This window comes from Antechinus flavipes, chromosome 1 (assembly GCF_016432865.1).
Source record: "Antechinus flavipes isolate AdamAnt ecotype Samford, QLD, Australia chromosome 1, AdamAnt_v2, whole genome shotgun sequence".
NCBI classification, from domain to species: Eukaryota; Metazoa; Chordata; class Mammalia; order Dasyuromorphia; family Dasyuridae; genus Antechinus; species Antechinus flavipes.
Window position 1 is genome coordinate 505,051,224 of NC_067398.1, and position 17,821 is coordinate 505,069,044.

Sequence of the window (17,821 nt, forward strand, 5' to 3'; positions counted from 1 at the left end):
CAAAATAAACAAGAAAGAAGCTAGGGAGGTTAATAGGATCCTAGAAAACCTAGATATGATAGACATCTGGAGAAAAGTGAATACAGAAAGGAATACACCTTTTTCTTGGCAGTACATAGCACTTACAAAAATTGACCATATATTATGGTATAAAAACCTCATAATCAAATGCAGAAAGGCAGAAATAATAACTGCTTCCTTTTCAGACCATGATGCAATAAAAATTATATTCAATAAAGAGGGAAAAATAGACTAAAAACCAATTAAAAATAAATAACCTAATTCTAAAAATGTGAGCCAAACAACAAACCACAGAAACAATTCATAATTTCATCCAAGAGAATGACAATAATAAGACAACATACCCAAATTTATGGGACACATCCAAAGCATTTCTTAGGACAGATTTCATACATCTAAATAGTTGCATGAATAAAATAAAGAAAGAGAAGATCAATGAATAGGATATGCAACTAAAAAAGCTAGAAAAAGAACAAATTAAAACCCCCCAATTAAATACCAAATTAGAAATTCTGAAACTCAAAGGAGATATTATTAATATTGAAACTAAGCAAACTATAGAATTAATTAATAAAACTAAGAGTGGGTTTTATGAAAAAGAAATAAAAAAACAGATAAACCTTTGGTTAATTTGATTAGGAAAAGGAAAGGAAAAAACCAAATCATCAGCATCAAAAATGAAAAGGGTAACTTAACACCAATGAAAAAGAAAAGAAAGCAATAATTAGGAGCTATTTTGCCCACTGTATGGCAGTATATCTGACAATCTAATTGAAATGGATGAATATTTACAAAAATTTAGTATCTCTTTTAAGAAAATTCCAAATGGTGTCATGAAAAATTAGACATGACATACAACTGAACTACAAAAACAATGTCATAACTAAGCCCATAATGGAGTCTTCTATCTGACCCACAGTGACAGCCATCTTTTAGAGTTCTTTCTCCCTTCTGTTCCTCAGCCTCCAGAGTACTGAAAGATAGAATTATGTATAGTCATAGATCACCCTATATTACCAAGGCAATGATATTTCTCCATGTCAAGGGGCTGCCTAGCATATTGTAATTAAATTGCCCTGTTCTTCTTTGCCTGCTTCGCATGATCAATCACCCTTTCCTTTGAAATTGTCTTCTATTCAGACTGAATAATACTTTTTTTTTCCCTTTTTCTTGAGTTTTTTTTTTTTTAAGGGGGGAGAGAGGAGATCTATGTTTTAATTCTGCAACTTGACTTTTATGGAAATGATTTGCATAACTTCACATATGCCTTCTCAATGGGGAGTTGCGGGGAAGAAGGTAAAGAATCTGAAACTCCAAGTTTTGAAAACAAATGTAAAAAAAATTATTTTACATGTAACTAGGGAAAATAAAATATTAAAACATGAAATTGCATTCTACTGTACCTGGCCACTAGATTCATCAAATTTTTAGGGATGGAATATTTTGCAAAGTTGATTTAAAGTTCATTATTTTAATCACCTTTCAAAATCTCTAATGAGACTCCTTTCCAGCTCTCCATACCGAGCTTCAAATGTCTGAGTTCCTTTGCCTATGCCAGTGGGAGCTTTGCCATATTGTCTGATGAAACATAGACTTTACACCATGATGTATTTGATGAGGATAGCCTGGAATTCTCTTTCAATTGTCAGGTACTCTTCCAGGAACAAACTGTATTAATGGCCTTGCTTTTAATGGATTCCCTTCTAACCTACCTATTACCAGGTTGCATAAGGTTGTTCAAAAGTACCCAAGACAAGCTGCATTCCACATGCAAAAAGCACCATCCCAGAAATCCCTTTCTTCCTTGAGAATGGGACAGGATCAAGCATGAATATGTCCCTGCTGCCTTCCACATATAGTGTTGTCTTGTTTTTCTTGTGGGAACTCTGATTCTGGCATTACTACCTGTCAGGGAAAGGGGTACAATGGAAAGAATCCTGGGTATGGAATCAAAAGACCTGAGTTCAGATCCAGATGGATTCTAACCATTACTTCCTGGGTAACTTAGATAAGTCACTTTTCTGTGCCTCCATTTCTTTTTCTGGATTATTTGACCTGTGAGCTTTGAATCTAGCTCTATGTTTATAAAACTTATAGTCTATGAAAGAGACAATATAATTACTATCATCTTCACTTTAATAGATGACTAAGCAATCTCCAGAAATGAAAGTGATTTTGCCACTAAGCAGGAGGAGAGCTAGAATTTGAACTTAGATTCTTTGTTGCTAATCTCAGAGCTCTTTCCCCTTATATATCACAATGCTTTTTAGTTTGTGCCCAGATTCACTAGGCAGCCAACTGTTTGTATTTGGCTGTTGTTATCATCATGATCAACTGCCAGGCCAAGTCAACCTGGCAATGAAAACTCAATGATTCATCTAAGACTGAAAAATTATACCTGAGATGCATCAATATGCTACTCATTAGTGTGAGTGAGCTACTTCAACTTGGTAAATTCAAATACATGTTTATGTTGATTTTTAAAAGGTCTTTCCACCAGTATTCCACTATTGGTGGAACTGTGAATTAGTCCAAACATTGTGGAAAACAATTTGGAATCATAATAAGAAAGTGACTAAAATGTTCATATCCTTAACCTGGAGATCCCACTCCTAGGTATATATTCCAAGAAGGTCAAAGGCAGAAAAGTTCAATGTTCACCTTTTTACAACATCACTTTTTATTGTTGTAGATGTCTATTGATTGAGGAATGATTAAACAAACAAAATTAAACAAATTGAGGAATGTGATGGAACATTATTGAGCTCTAAGAAATCATGAAAATTAAAACTAACAAAGAGGATTTGGAAGACTTATATTAACTGATAGAGAATTAAGTAAACAGAATCAAGAAGACAATATTCTCACTGATTTCAATAATATAGATTAAAAAAAAACAAAACTGCACATCATATAATTTTTTAAAATGTATATTTGTTGAGCAGAACCAGGAGATCATTATATACCTCAACAGCGATACTGTATGAGGTTGTATTCTGATGGAAGTGGATTTTTTTCACAAAGAAACCTAACTCAGTTTCAATTGATCAATGATGGACAGAAGCAGCTACACCCAAAGAAAGAACACTGGGAAATGAATGTAAACTATTTGCATTTTTGTTTTTTTCTTCCCGGGTTATTTTTTACCTTCTAAATTCAATTCTCCCTGTGCAACAAGATAACTGTTCGGTTCTGCATACATATATTGTATCTAGGATATACTGCAACATATTTAACATATATAGGACTGCTTGCCATCTAGGGGAGGGGATGGAGGGAAGGAGGAAGGGGAAAAATCAGAACAGAAGTGAGTGCAAGGGATAATGTTGCAAAAAATTACCCTGGCATGGGTTTTGTCAATAAAAAGTTATTATAAAATAAAAAAATAAACTATAAAAAATAAATAAAATAAATGGCAAAAAAAGTATATTTGTTGATATCTTTTGTTTTTATATGATCTAGATTCTAAGCCTTCTACATCTCTTTTTCTTCTCCTCTCCCAGAGAAACATCCCATAAAACCAAGAATTTAAATAAGAAAAATAAAAAGGAGAAATAAAGAAAACAATCCAGCAAACTGATGTATACATTTTTAAAAGGCTGACATTAAATATCATATTCCATACTCAAGGATTCTCCACTTCCCTCAATATTTCACTTCTATAAAGTTGCCAATGAAGTATTGGTTTTATTTTTTTCATTAGGGTCACTTATTCTTTATATTTTGTAATATTCATTTTTTTTTACTATTTTATAATTCTTGTTTTTTTTTTTTATTTGCCTTGCTATTATCATTGTGTTTACCCTTTTTATGGATCTCTTACTTCATTCTGCTTCAGTTCACTTAAATCTTTCCAAGGTTCTTTATATTTATCACATTCATCATTTCATACAACAAGTAATATTTCCTTGTATTAATGTATTACAATTTGTTTAGTCATTTATCAAATGGTGAACATCTACTTTGTTTCCACTTATATTAATATTCCATTCCACTCATGTATAATTAATTGTTTAGCCATTCCCTAATCGATAGAAATCTACTTTGTTTGAAGGTCTTTATTATCACAAAAATTGTTGTTACAAATAATTTGATGTTTTGGGGGATTTTTTTTTTTGGTTAATGATTTCTTTTGGAATGTATATGCTTTTAGATCAAAGGGATAATTTTCTGGATAGGACAAGAAGATAAATATATTGGGAAATGTAGGTGATTTAACATGTCAATAAATTTAATATTTTTTTTTAATTTGTAATTTTGGGGCAAATAAAAACAATGCAGACAAGATTATGAGGGAAACAGAAAACTGGGGGGAAAATTTACATCCAAAGGTTCTGATAAAGACTTTATTTCTAAAATATATAGAGAATTGATTTAAATTTATAAGAACATAAGTCATCCCCCAATTGATAAATGATCAAAAGATATGAATAGACAATTTTCAGATGAAGAAATTAAAGTCATTTCTATTTATATGAAAAGGTGCTCTAAATCACTACTGAGCAGAGAAATGAAAATTAAGACAACTCTGAGGTACCACAACACAGCTCTCAGATTGGCTAAGATGATAGGAAAAGATAATGATGAATGTTGGAAGGGATATGGAAAAAGAGACACTAACACATTGTTGGTGGAATTGTGAACTGATCCAACTATTCTGGAGATCAATTTGGAACTATGCCCAAAGGGCTATCAAGCTGCATACTCTTTGATCCAGCAGTGCTCCTATTGTACTTATATCCCAAAGAGATAATAGAGAGAAAGGGTGTAACATGCAAAAATGTTCGTGGCAGCCCTTTTTTACAGTGGCAAGAAATTGGAAACTGAGTGGATGCTCATCAGTTAGAGAATAGCTGAATAAGTTATGGTATATGAATGTTATGGAATATTATTGTTCTATGAGAAAAGATCAGCAGGATAATTTCAGAGAGACCTGCAAAGATTTACATGAATTGATGCTAAATGAAATGAGCAGAACCTGAAGATCATTGTATATGGCAGCAGCAAGATTATACAATAATCAATTCTGATGGAGATGGCTCCTTTCAACAGTGAGGTGATTCAGGACAGTTCCCCTTCTGATGGAGAGAATCATTTGCATCCAGAGAGAGAACTATGGGGATTAAATGTGGATCATAATATAGTGTTTTCATCTTTTTTGTTGTTGTTTGCTTGCTTTCTATTTTCTTTCTCATTTTCTTTCCATTTATGATCTGATTTTTCTTGTGCAATATAATAATTATGGAAATATGTTTAAAAGAATTGTATATGTTTAACATATATTGGATTACTTGCTATCTAGGAAAGGGGGTGGGAAGAAGGGAGGGAGAAAAAAGAAATGGAACACAAGATTTTGCAATGATTAAGGTTGAAAACTCTCTTTGCACATATTTTGAAAATAAAAAGCTATTATTAAGAAAGTTTTTTGCTATTGCTATTGCTCTACTATATCTTTACTTTCCTGTTGCCTTCTCAATTTCTTTACCTTCCTCCCTTTTCCCATCAGTGGTCAATTACCTTTTCTTAGACAAACTCTAGCAGTTCTCTTGGTTGTTAGTTATTTACATCAAACTATCAATTTTCCTCAATTCCATCTTGAGCTTCCTGCTGGTATTTCTATACTCTTTATTCCTACTGCTTACCTGTTTTCTGCCCAGACCTTTCAGTTTAATGTACATGCTAATTTTCTTCTCCTTGTTGGTCCCCACAAAGCTAGCTTCCTTCCCATTGCCTCATGTGAAAAAAGCTTTCCTAAGCACTTTTTCAGAAAAACATACAGAAGATGTTAGAAAATGGAAAGTGTATATTAATAACAAATGTTATTCTTTAGGGGAAATATCCTTTCACATTATTGGCAGCTTCTTATGTTGGATGCCCTGGAGAGATGAAGAAATATAAAATTCTCCCAAAAGCTAAAATAGAGATAGATGACATTTGGCAAAATACAACATAAACCTTGAATTTCTTTTGAACTAATAACCATTAGACATACTTCTCTCCCCATTATGCATATTATTTCCCTGCCTGAATTAATCAACATTAAATACAATTAAATTCAAAAGATTTAATAGGTAAAAAGTTTCTATCCCACTTAGGAACAATTTGTTGTTTAATATTTGTTGTTACGTTTCAGGCTTTTCAATGGTCATATTAATGATAATAGCATTAGATTAAATAAATAATTAAACTGCTAAATGGAAAACACAAATTCATTTTGAAAATATATTTTCTTTTTTTCTCCAGGGTGGCAATAATGACAAGTATAAATTTGCTGCTTTGCTAATTCTTTATAAACATTTTAATGGTTTCAATTACATGAGTTCTCCATTCACTGACATGGATGATGCTCTCTCTAGGCTTTCTTGCTACCACTGTGCTGATCTTTGTATTCCTACAAATATTTTCAGGAGTATCTACTAAATAAACTAAGGTTCTTCTTATGGTTGTTTAAATTTGTCCTGGGTAGCAGTGATACACTTCAATCGTCCATCTTTTTTTAAAATTTAACTTAATAGTATTTTCTCCAATTACTTGTAAAGATAGTATTCAAGATTCACTTTTGTAAAATTTTGAGTTTCTCCCTCTCTCTCTTCCTACCTCCCTCCTAGAATAGCAAGCAATTAATATAGACTTTAGATATATATCATACTAGACAGGTAGATAAACAATCATAAATCACAAGGCAATTCTTCTAAATATATTTCCACATTTATCATTCTGCACAAGAAAAATCAGAACAAAATGGGAAAAAAATGAGAAATAAATAAAAAAACAAAGAAGCAACAACAATAATAACACCAGGTTAAAATACTATGTTGTGATTCACATTCAGTTCCCATAGTCTTCTCTCTGGAAACAGATGACTCTCGCCATCACAACTCTATTGGAGTTGGCCTGAATCATCTCATTTTTAAAAGGAGCAAAGCCCACAACAGCTGATTATCACATAATCTTGTTGTTGCTGTACACAATGATCTTTTGGTTTTACTCAGTTTCATCTAAGTCTTTCCAGGTTTTTCTAAAATCATCCTGCTCATCATTTCTTTTAGCACAATAGTATTATAGTATACTCATATCCCACAACTTATTCTTTATTCCCTGGCTGAGGGGCACCCTTTGAATTTCCATTTCTTTGCCACCACAAAAAGGAGGTGCTATAAATATTTTGTACATGTAGACACTTTCTCTTTTTTATGATCTCTTGGGGGATATAGAACCAGTAGTGGTATTGCTGGATCAGAGACTATGGACAGTTGTATAGACCAGTTGGACTTAGTTACAAGTTATATTTTGTGTTTCTTTCTTGCTATATGACCAGTTTATTTCTTTCCCAATCAGTGCTGCCTTGTATTTTATTTCTCACATCCAGATAATCATTGGCAATATTTTGTAGCACATTTATGTCCATTCTAATGCTTCATTTTTTTTAGAAAAAAGTGTTTATTTTTAACACATTGCTTTATGAATCATGTTAAGAGAGAAAAATCAGAGCAAAGGGCAAAAATTATGGGACAGGAAAAAAAACAGAAAAAAGAAGTGAACCTAATATGTGTTGATTTACATTTAATCTCCATAATTCTTGTTCTGAATGCAGATGGCATTTTCTTTTCAAAGTCAAAGGATTGCATTGGATCACTGAACCATTGAGAACCTTTCATAGTTGATCATCGCACATTCTTGCTGTTATTGTATATGGTGTATTTCTGGTTCTGCTTGTTTCACTCAGCATTGGTTAGTGTAAAACTTTCCAGGTTTTTCTAAAATTAGCTTGTTCATCATTTTCCATGGGACAATAAATAATATTCCATTATCTTTATATACCACAACTTATTCAGCCATTCCCAAATTGGCAGTCATCTACTCACTTTCCAATTCTTTGCCACCACAAAAAGAGCTGCTACAAACATTTTTGTACATGTGGGTCCTTTTCCCTTCTTTATGATGATTTTTTTTGGATACAGCCAGTAGTAGCACTGATGGGTCAAAGGGTATGCTTGATAGCCCTTTGGGCATAATTGCAGTTTGCTCTTCAGAATGGTTGAATCATTTCACAATTCCACCGACAATGCATCTAAAGTCTCATTAAAGTAAGAAGATGATTCTGAGTTCTCAATGGCTATGTCTGGGAATCATAAACTGAGACAGGTTCTACCATGCCAAAAAGCCTCAAGGAGCTTACAGTCTAGTGGGAGGAAGATAACACACAAAAAGGAAGTGAAAGTGTGATGAGGGGGTGAAAATATGTATGTGGGGACAAAGTAGATAGATAACTTGGTTGGTCATAGACTAGTCCAGATTTAAAAGAGAGCACAACATTGTTGTTTTCTCAATTGGAGGTTGGGGAAGAATACAACAATTGAAGGAAGAGATTGTAAGGGTAATGGCATTTCCAGCTGCTGCGGAGGAAATGGAGAAGTAGTTGAAGGAGTCATGGGGCTAGTCCAGGTTTGAAGAGAACATGGCTAGTGTGGATAAAAAATACCAAACAATCCTCACTTGTATGTGGCTCCCTTCTACTTCTGCAGTGATGAGAATCACATGGTTTTTAGAACATTTGTTTATTTTAGCTTGGTTGTTAGCACTCTAAATGTGAGATCCTTGTATAATCCTACTAATTGATATGATACTAGAGGAACTGAATGAGTAACCATCATCTTAATCTTGACATTCTGTCTATAAATTAAACCAGAAAAAAAAAGATGAAAGTTGCAACTGAGGAAAGAAAAAAATTATAGACTTGTTTTTACTGTATGCCTAAAGGCAATAAGAAGCCTTTATAAGAAGAAATAATAAGAACAAATATACATTTCATTTATATTTGGTTACTTTACATTGCAGAGTTCATGACAACTATTTGTCTACCATGACAATGATATGACTACCACACACCCATTTGCTGTTTAGGTGCTGTAATTTGTTTAGTTTAAAATTTTTTCTTTAATTTGCTTTGTGTCATTATCTATAAAGGTTGAAGGGGTAGATAAATCCTATGTAGAATTATTTGATGAGATGTTTCGAATTCATCTAATATATATTTAGAAACTTAGTGGCCTTGATGCAAAAGTGGAAATAGGTGACAATGATAGGATATATATATATATATATATATATATATATATATATATATATATATATATATGTTGGAAAGCTTGGGTCAGGCAATAGAAAGTCCAAAGACTTGTAGAAAGCACAGGAACCTCCCATCTCTACATCACAAATGCTTTTTTTAAGAAAAGGATTGACAAGTACTGGACATGTCAAATACTGAATAATGATACACATGCAAAATTGAATTAATTATGTTTTAACAAATAATAAAAAAAATCTATGGACATGGAAATCATCTTAGAATTAGGTGTCTATGCAGTCAGACCACTAAATTATTAGAATAAAGACTAGAATTATGATAAAAATGAAGGGTAAATGATAATAATATGTGTATGTGTATATATATTCACACATGTATCCTCTGCCCTCATTGAGGTGGGACTTTCTTAATCACCTCCCTTATGTCATGCTCATCTGAGAATGAAGGATAAACAACAATTGATGAAGACAAATAACTTGCCCTAAGCAAGGGACAGGGCAGAGCTGTCAAGAGATAGTTTCAGTTCTTAACAGTTCCCTTTTGGGGACTCTTCAATTGGAGTCTAAGAGAGTCTTCTTTGAACATCAAATTGGTTTCTAGCTTTAGGAAAGAAAGTGAACTGAGTTACCTCATTCCCAATGGGAGAGCTCTTTCACTTTGTATTGTCTAGAATATAATCTCCTATATATGCTTTCTTTGATTTTTTTTTGCTACAATTTGTATAAATGGGTTTCTTTGCAATTTTTGATGTGTGTTAATTGGGAAACTGGTCTTACATGGGTATGGCTTAAAACCATGGATATAGAGCTTGGGGACTTTCCCACCAAAAGACAAAGTAATAAAACATTAGCTTAAATGTCATCATTTATCCTAAATGAACAATAATTGAGGGAGCAGATAGTTATATTCCAGTAAACCTTCTCCCTCTCAGGGCAGCAGAGTGGCTTCTGACCCAATCTCCTGCTTCCCCTTCTGGAAAGAATGAAAGTTTGCTTTGGAGAAGGTTGGGGGAAAACAGTCTAGAAATATCTATTCTGTCCCCCTTAGACCTTTAGGACAATGTCTTCACTACAGAAATGCGCCTTACTATGCATGTGGGACCACTACTTTGCTTTTTATTGTTTAGAGCAAGCAGGCACACACATACATATCACATAAATGAAACATTTTAATTTTGAACAAATTAAATACATTCTTGATAATAAAAATGAGTAATGGTGGAAATAACACTCTTAATCAGAGGAAGGGACCACAGGGGTGTAGAGATCTTCCAAAATAAGAATATTGGAGCATGATAGCAGAGACCAGGTGGGAGGCTGCTGAGATATTGTGGAGAAATAAGTCTGGAACAGAGTCAAAAGAAGAAGCCAGAGAGGAATAAAGAAGTAATCTTAAAAGGAAAAGATATAAAATTTTTGGGGAAAAAAATCTTGAGCTTTATTAACACTAAAGTAAGTCAAGTTAGAGAATATCAACTAGTGACCAACAAATCACTATCTCAGCCAAACTGGTTTTTGCAAAATAAATAAATAAATTACTGGTTAGTATTTAGTAGTTTGAATAAAATCAACACTTTTCTAAATTGTTAGCTTGAAAAAAAATAAGCCATATACAGCTGAATAGTTGATTTTATGTGGTGATCTGTTCTTTGTTGATCTGGGTTTAGGTTAGGACTCTGAAGTTAATGTGATCCCTTCACCAATGTGATTTTGCTCTCCCTTGGATCTGCTAATATCTTTTAAACCACTAATAACGACTAACAATATCAGTCCTATCTCCCTGCTGAAAGGTAATAGTTTTATCATTCTTGGGCTTTGGGAAGAAATTCTTATGGTCATACAATTTATAAAAATAATTTAGGTTTCTATAAATTTGAAAGATATTTTGTAATTTCCTGGAAAGGTAGGGCTCACTAGAGGAAAAGGAATTATTTTAGAACTAATCTTCAATCTTTCCTTACATCTTTTTTCTTTTGGGGGAGGGGGTAGGGAAGGAAATGAGCATGCATTTATTAAGTACTTACTATGTACCAGGCACTGTGCTAAGGGTTTCACAAATATTATCTCATTCAATTCTTACAAAAAAAGATAAAGGGCAGGTGCTATTATTATCCTCACTTGAGAGCTGAGAAAACTGAGCTTGACAGAAGCTAAGTGACCTAGTACTTTATCACATTCTGTCACCTAGTTGGAGAGAAAGAAGGAAAAGGAGGAGGAGATTCAATTTCTAGGGTAATAATAGTACTGATAAAGGTAAAGTATTACTAAAGAATTTTCTGTACTGTTAGGGAGTCACATGTTAGTATTTTTCAAGTGTCTGTTTTGCATTTTTTTTGGATCAAATTAAATAAATATTATCCTATATTTTACGTACAATTAGTCCGATTCAATGGCATCTGAGAGTTCTTTTAATATTTTTATAAGTATTGAGATAAAAATTGTGTTGTAATGTTACCAGGGGAAATTTTGACTAGGGAACTAATACAAGCAATATAATTTGCGAAAATACCCCCAACATTGAATCTAACTCATGAAACAACAGAGATGCCATTTTAAACTATATGTCATAATGATATAATCACAAATTTCAGTTACATTCTTTCTACACTTGGTTTAAACCCCATCCCCACCCCTATTCCCACCCATGTAATCTTTAAATCTGGGGCAATTTTATTGCATACACTTTAGGAACCTCAATAATCATGAATTTGACAAGAAATCAGAGAGAACAAATCCCCAGTCAGAGGGAAAGGGCATTAATTATCCATTAGTTATTTACTGAGCAGAAAGTTACTCCTGTAAATTCTATTAATACTAGTATCCTCCAGATAGAATGGTTCTTAGTATATGAGGAGACCTAGTCCAAAATACATATATAAGATTGTATAACAAATCAGTAATATTCTCTGTAACATAACAATTTATTGCTGTTACTATATCCTGCTGCATAGAAAAAAATGAAAGGAAAGAAAAAAATATTAAAGAGAACATCCATATTCCAGAAAGGTGGGAGTGAGGAAGTGAGAGAGATGAAGAAATAGGAGAGAGAGAGAGAGAGAGAGAGAAAGAGAGAGAGAGAGAGAGAGAGAGAGAGAGAGAGAATTGTAAAATTGTAAAAAAAAAAAAAAAAAAAAAAAAACCACGAAATATATTCAAACTAGATGATAATTTTATGGCATTTTCCAGATGGTATTTCAATTAATAATGTCCTTTCACAGTTTGATGGTAGTGTTTGAATTCTTGAATATTTAATGGAAAACCAATTTTTAAAATAGAAGAAATCATATGTATTAAATCACATTAAGAACATTAAAAACTTTTTTTACTACAAGAGATAATCCATTACATTTTATGTGATATAATTTATAATTAAAGTTTTATAAAGAAAAAATAGTCCACATAGTCATAAACAGATAACAAATAGCAGTTTGTATTATGTTTTCTTTCTTTAGCCCACTGAGGTCTCATATTTTTCCCCTGGTTGAAGTAGCATTCCATGTGTGGTGTAGATATTGACAAATTGAGTCTTCAAATATTCTATCACTTAACATTTTCTTTATGCTGTTCAAGAGAGCTCAGAATTGTTAGGATGCAGTTTTAGTGTAATGGCAAAAATACTGCATTTAGAAATCTAATTCTGTTCTTACTACCAGTGTAGTAGATCTTAGAAAAATCCTGTCACTCCTCTCTGTCTCAATCTTCTCATCTGCCAAATGAGGGAAATGGCAATTATGTTTCCTGCTTCGAAGAGGTAATGTTACTGGAAAATCCTCAATGTCATTCCTAAACTTAGGTTTCAGCACATTCTCTCTGGCTTCCCAGTCTTAATTTTGATCTCCCAGGAAGCTTGCATCAGGAAAGGGATGCAAAATAGAGAAGGAGAAAGAGGGAAGAAGAAAAGACTCAAGTTTCCACATCTGTAAAATGGGGTGATAATACTTATGACTTGTCTAAGGTCATACAACTATGCAAATATCTTAGATAATATAGCCTCAGACACTAACTAGCTGTCTCATTAACTATCTTAGTCAAAATAAAAAATGGGAACATGATTTCACCAATGAATACAGTAACTACTGGTTGCTACATCCCTCCAGGTCCTCCGTGATAGGCAACTCAGTGAATAGACCCTGATGGTTTCTCTTATATTCATTTATAGACTCATAGTATAACTTTAGAACTGAAAGGAATATGGAGACCATTTGGTCCAGTCACCCAATTTTGTAATGCTACACAATTAGTAATTTGTTTAGGCCACATGATTAGATCTGTGTAGGGAGCAGAGTTCTGATTCTACTCTATTAAGTGAGAGATTTGATTTGAAGCCAGGTATTCTATCTCCAAAATTGGTGAATTTTTTCATTGTATCATACTGCATTCTTCCAGTATACTTTTGGGTTAATGTATCAGTAACAGAGGGGATTTTTAATACTACTTGTATTAACTCAGAGCAGTTTTCAAAACTATATAAACTTAAATCTTAAGGAAAAATGTATTTCCTTTAGAAATGGTCATTGTAGAGGGCCCAAGATAGTAGAAAAGAAGGAAATAGTACATCTCAGCTCTCTTTCATCACTATACAGCTCAACAGCAACCAACCTATGGTTCTTTCCACTTGGCAAGTGGTCCTTATTCTGCATTTCAGCTAAGGAGGAGGGACCTCAGACTTAAACACTAGGATTAGTGAATGGTTTTTACTTCTTCCCCTCTGCACTTTTCCCCTCTCAGAAAAAATGTCATCCCTGGTACAGATTCTCAGAGAAGGGGTGAGGGAACTCTTAATGTGTATAGTGAGAGAATTTCCATTTTATTTTAATTCCCCAAGGAAAGGGGAATCCAGAAAAAGTAAAAATCCATGCAGTAAAGAAGCAGACCAGAACCTAGTCTAATCCTGTAAAGAGTAAAGATCTAGGGACTTATTTTGCCCCTGAAGTGAAGAAATGACCCTCATTAAAGTCAATTTAAGACTGATCCCTGATTCAGAAGCAGAGCAACAGTGCTAAAATAAGTAAATAAGCAAACAATTATGATTTCAGGGATGCTCAAGAAAAAAAGTCAGATGAAAATAACTCAAAAACACCTACAAGAAAAATCTTAGAGAAAAACAGCTTCACCACAAATCAATTAGAATTCCTAGAAGCAAAGATGTACAAGTTTTTAAAAGTTAAAATGACATTATTATGTCATTTTATGATGATAATGAAATGATATGAAATGAAATGATAATAGAAAAAAGAATTAGAAAACAAAATAAATAGCTTGAAATAAGTACATAACCTTAGTCAAGTAACAAACATCATAAAGTCAGAATAAACGAAACAGAAATTAGTAGTTCTACAAGGCAACAAAACTATTAAAACAAAGTCAAAGACTGAAGAAATATGGGGAAAATTTTAAGATATCACATATTAAAAACGACTCACCTGAAAACAATTTAAGGAGATAATTTAAAAATCATTAGACTACTTGAAATTTAGAAGAAAAAAGAACTTAGATATCATATCTCAAAAAAAATCATGAAAGGAAATTTTTCAGACCTATTAAAACAAGAGAGAAAAATTAAAATAGGAAAATCTATCAACTATCTCTTGAAACTTCAATATGAACATTTTCTTCTCAAATGTTCAAAAGAGAGTAAATCCCACTTATAAATTCACATAAACAAAGAATTTGGTGCAAAAATTCTGTAGAAATGATGTATCAATATTTCAGTGAGACAGAAGGGAACAGGAAGAGGAAGGGAAAGGGAAATAAGAGTGAGATGAATTCAGAGAAGCTTAAATAAGCAAGATGATGCTTAAGTATGAAGAGAGGATTATGGAAAAGGAATTAAAAGAAATAAAAAGGTAAGAATCTGTAATAAAGAAGATATGGAACAAAGAGAGAGGAAAGTATAAGAGATTAGGATAGAGGAAATGCACAAGTATCATAATTGAATGTGAATAGGATGAACTCACCCATAAAATGGAAAAGTGTATTTGAAAAAATTAGAAAGTAGTATCCAGCAATATACTGTTTGCAAAAAACTCACTTGAAACCTAAGATTCACAAAGAGCCAAATAAGGAGTTACAACAAATTCTGTTATGCCTCAGCTGAACTCAAAAAAAGCAAGAGTATAAATATGATTTCAGACAAAGTTATGGCAAAAACATACAATTAAAAAGATAAGTGGGGAAACTATAATTTGCTGAGAAGTTTCACTATTAGTAAATTAATACTTAACATGTATGGCATAGATTAAATGTAGTTAACATACATGTACTGAACATTAAAAAACTTAAAGGAAAATTAGAATGAGTTACAGAAAGAAAAAAAATTGCAGCTACAGTAGTGAGAAACCTCAATATATCGCTTTCATAGCTATACAATTCTAACTAAAAAAGATTTTTTAAAGGATCTGAAAATAATTTTTAAAAAGTTAAAAATGATAAATTTTTGGTAATTTTTTTGAAATGGGAATAGAAGGGAGTTTGCATATTTCTTAACTATACATGCTATCTCTGCAAAAATTTACCAAACAATAAATCATAGAAATAATAGATAATTTTATTAAAGGTAATGATAACAATGAGAAAACATATCAAAACATTTGAGATACAATCAAAATAGTCCTTAGAGAAAAATTTATATCACTAAACATTTTAATTAACAAAGGAGAAAGAAAGAGATAAGCAAATTTGTCTTACAAATAAAAACATTAGAAAAACAAGTTAAAGGATATCTCTAAATTTCGGTAAAATGGAGACACAAATACATAAATACACATTTTGCTATAAGTTTAGTATATATACATGTGCATGTATATGTATACACACCCATACATATATATATGCATACAAATACACATATGTGTATATATGTTTACACACATGTGTGCATATGTGTGTATGCCTAATGGAAGATATTGATTTGGTTCCCAGCTCAGCTACTTACCTTATGTTTATGTTTCCTAAGGAAGTGTTCCAAAAGAGAAAATATTACCATTCATGAAAGGACAGAAATCATTGTTTATGTCTTTCCCAAGGAGTTTCCGGAATTTCCATTATTTCCTGTGGGAATTGAAAAGTCCTTAGAAATAATCTAATTCAGGGTTCCTTTTATATCTTTTATATCTACCACTAATTCAGCATGGATATGCTTCTATCAAGGAAGGAATTTTTTTATTAAATGATATTCTCTGGAAGCCAAAGATTGCTATCATTGGGCATATACTCCTATTCAGAATAATTACAACTAGAAAGAGATGAATGATTCATAATTTCTACTCCAACTTCTGAATCATAAGACTTGAAATATATGATTAGTGTAAAGCTTGTTGAATATCCTACCTCTGCCAATTAAAGTGCAGTGTCTGGTTTTGTGTAATTTAGGTTATTGCATATGGTAATCATGTCTAGGTATGATGAAGAGGTTCCTGCCCCAATTATAGTTGTATCATAGATGCAGCATTTTTCTGCTGAGATGCTTCTATATGTGATACCTATGTGACCTTAAGGAATTATGGGAATACTGATAATATTAAGTTTTTCCTGATTGTTTATAGAACATAGTGGAATGGACAATCTGGGGTCAGATATGGCTGGAATGAAGGGATATATGAAAAGTAAAAAAAAAAAAAAAAAAACTAAAAAACTTAGTCTGAATATTTATTATATCAAGGTAGATTCTTTCTCAAATAGGGTACATCAGATCTTATTTTAAGTCTCATCTTGTACAACACTAGCTTATATCCACTGTCCAAGTGCTGAGAGATCTTCTAGGGTGCTTGACAGTGAAACACAAGGACTGTTCACTGGTTATCTTTCATTTTTCTTCCATGATGTTTCCAATGTCAATTGCTGACAATATTTTAAAAGCCAATCCAGATACATCATTTCTTCTCATTAATATTCTATAGCAAATCTACACCCATCATATATTTCTCTATTGCCCTTTGAGTGAAGTTTTTTCAAAAAGCTCTGGATTATGAAGTTTTGTGAGTGGAAACTTAAACTAATGTGAAAAAAGAGAAATAGGGGAAAAAAGAAAAGAAATAGGAACTCAGCTAGAGGAGAGCAAAGTCAAGTGAAAATATTTTTCAAGGTAAGGTTCATAAGGAAAGGGGTCAATTGAAAGGAAAAGAATGAAGATTTGGGTAATGTAATTGTTTCTCTCAAAGTTTCCTTCTGCTTTACATTATTTTACTCCTATACAGAGTTCATTTGAGTGGCACAAGAGGGGCTTTTTATTGTAAATATTTTCTTTCAGCTTTGGGGTCACAATGTTATGCTTAGTGCTTTGTGTTACTTAAAGCCTCCCTTATCCATGCACACTCCAAAACAGAAACCCATAATTCAAGTATCCATTATTGAACAGAATCTGTTTCTTCATTACAGTGCCTTTCAACACAGTTTACAGAAATAATTTGTGAAGGGGCAAGGAGGAAAAGTGAGATGTATAAATGCCTATAATCTAGTTTTCTATCTCTATTTCACATTTGGTCTCAGGGTATAAATATTTTTAGGCCAAGTGCCAAATTCTTCCAAATCCCGACATTGACTCACTCTTTAATCTTACTTGAACATGATAATTGCTGTCTGTTCCCACAGTGTAATAGCAACTCTTGTGCTCAATATCCAAACTACCAGTCTGGGTCTACCAGCTCTGAGCTGAATTCCTGATCATCCTAAATATTTCTTTCAGAATGGTAGATAGTTAGAAAGAGAGAAAATG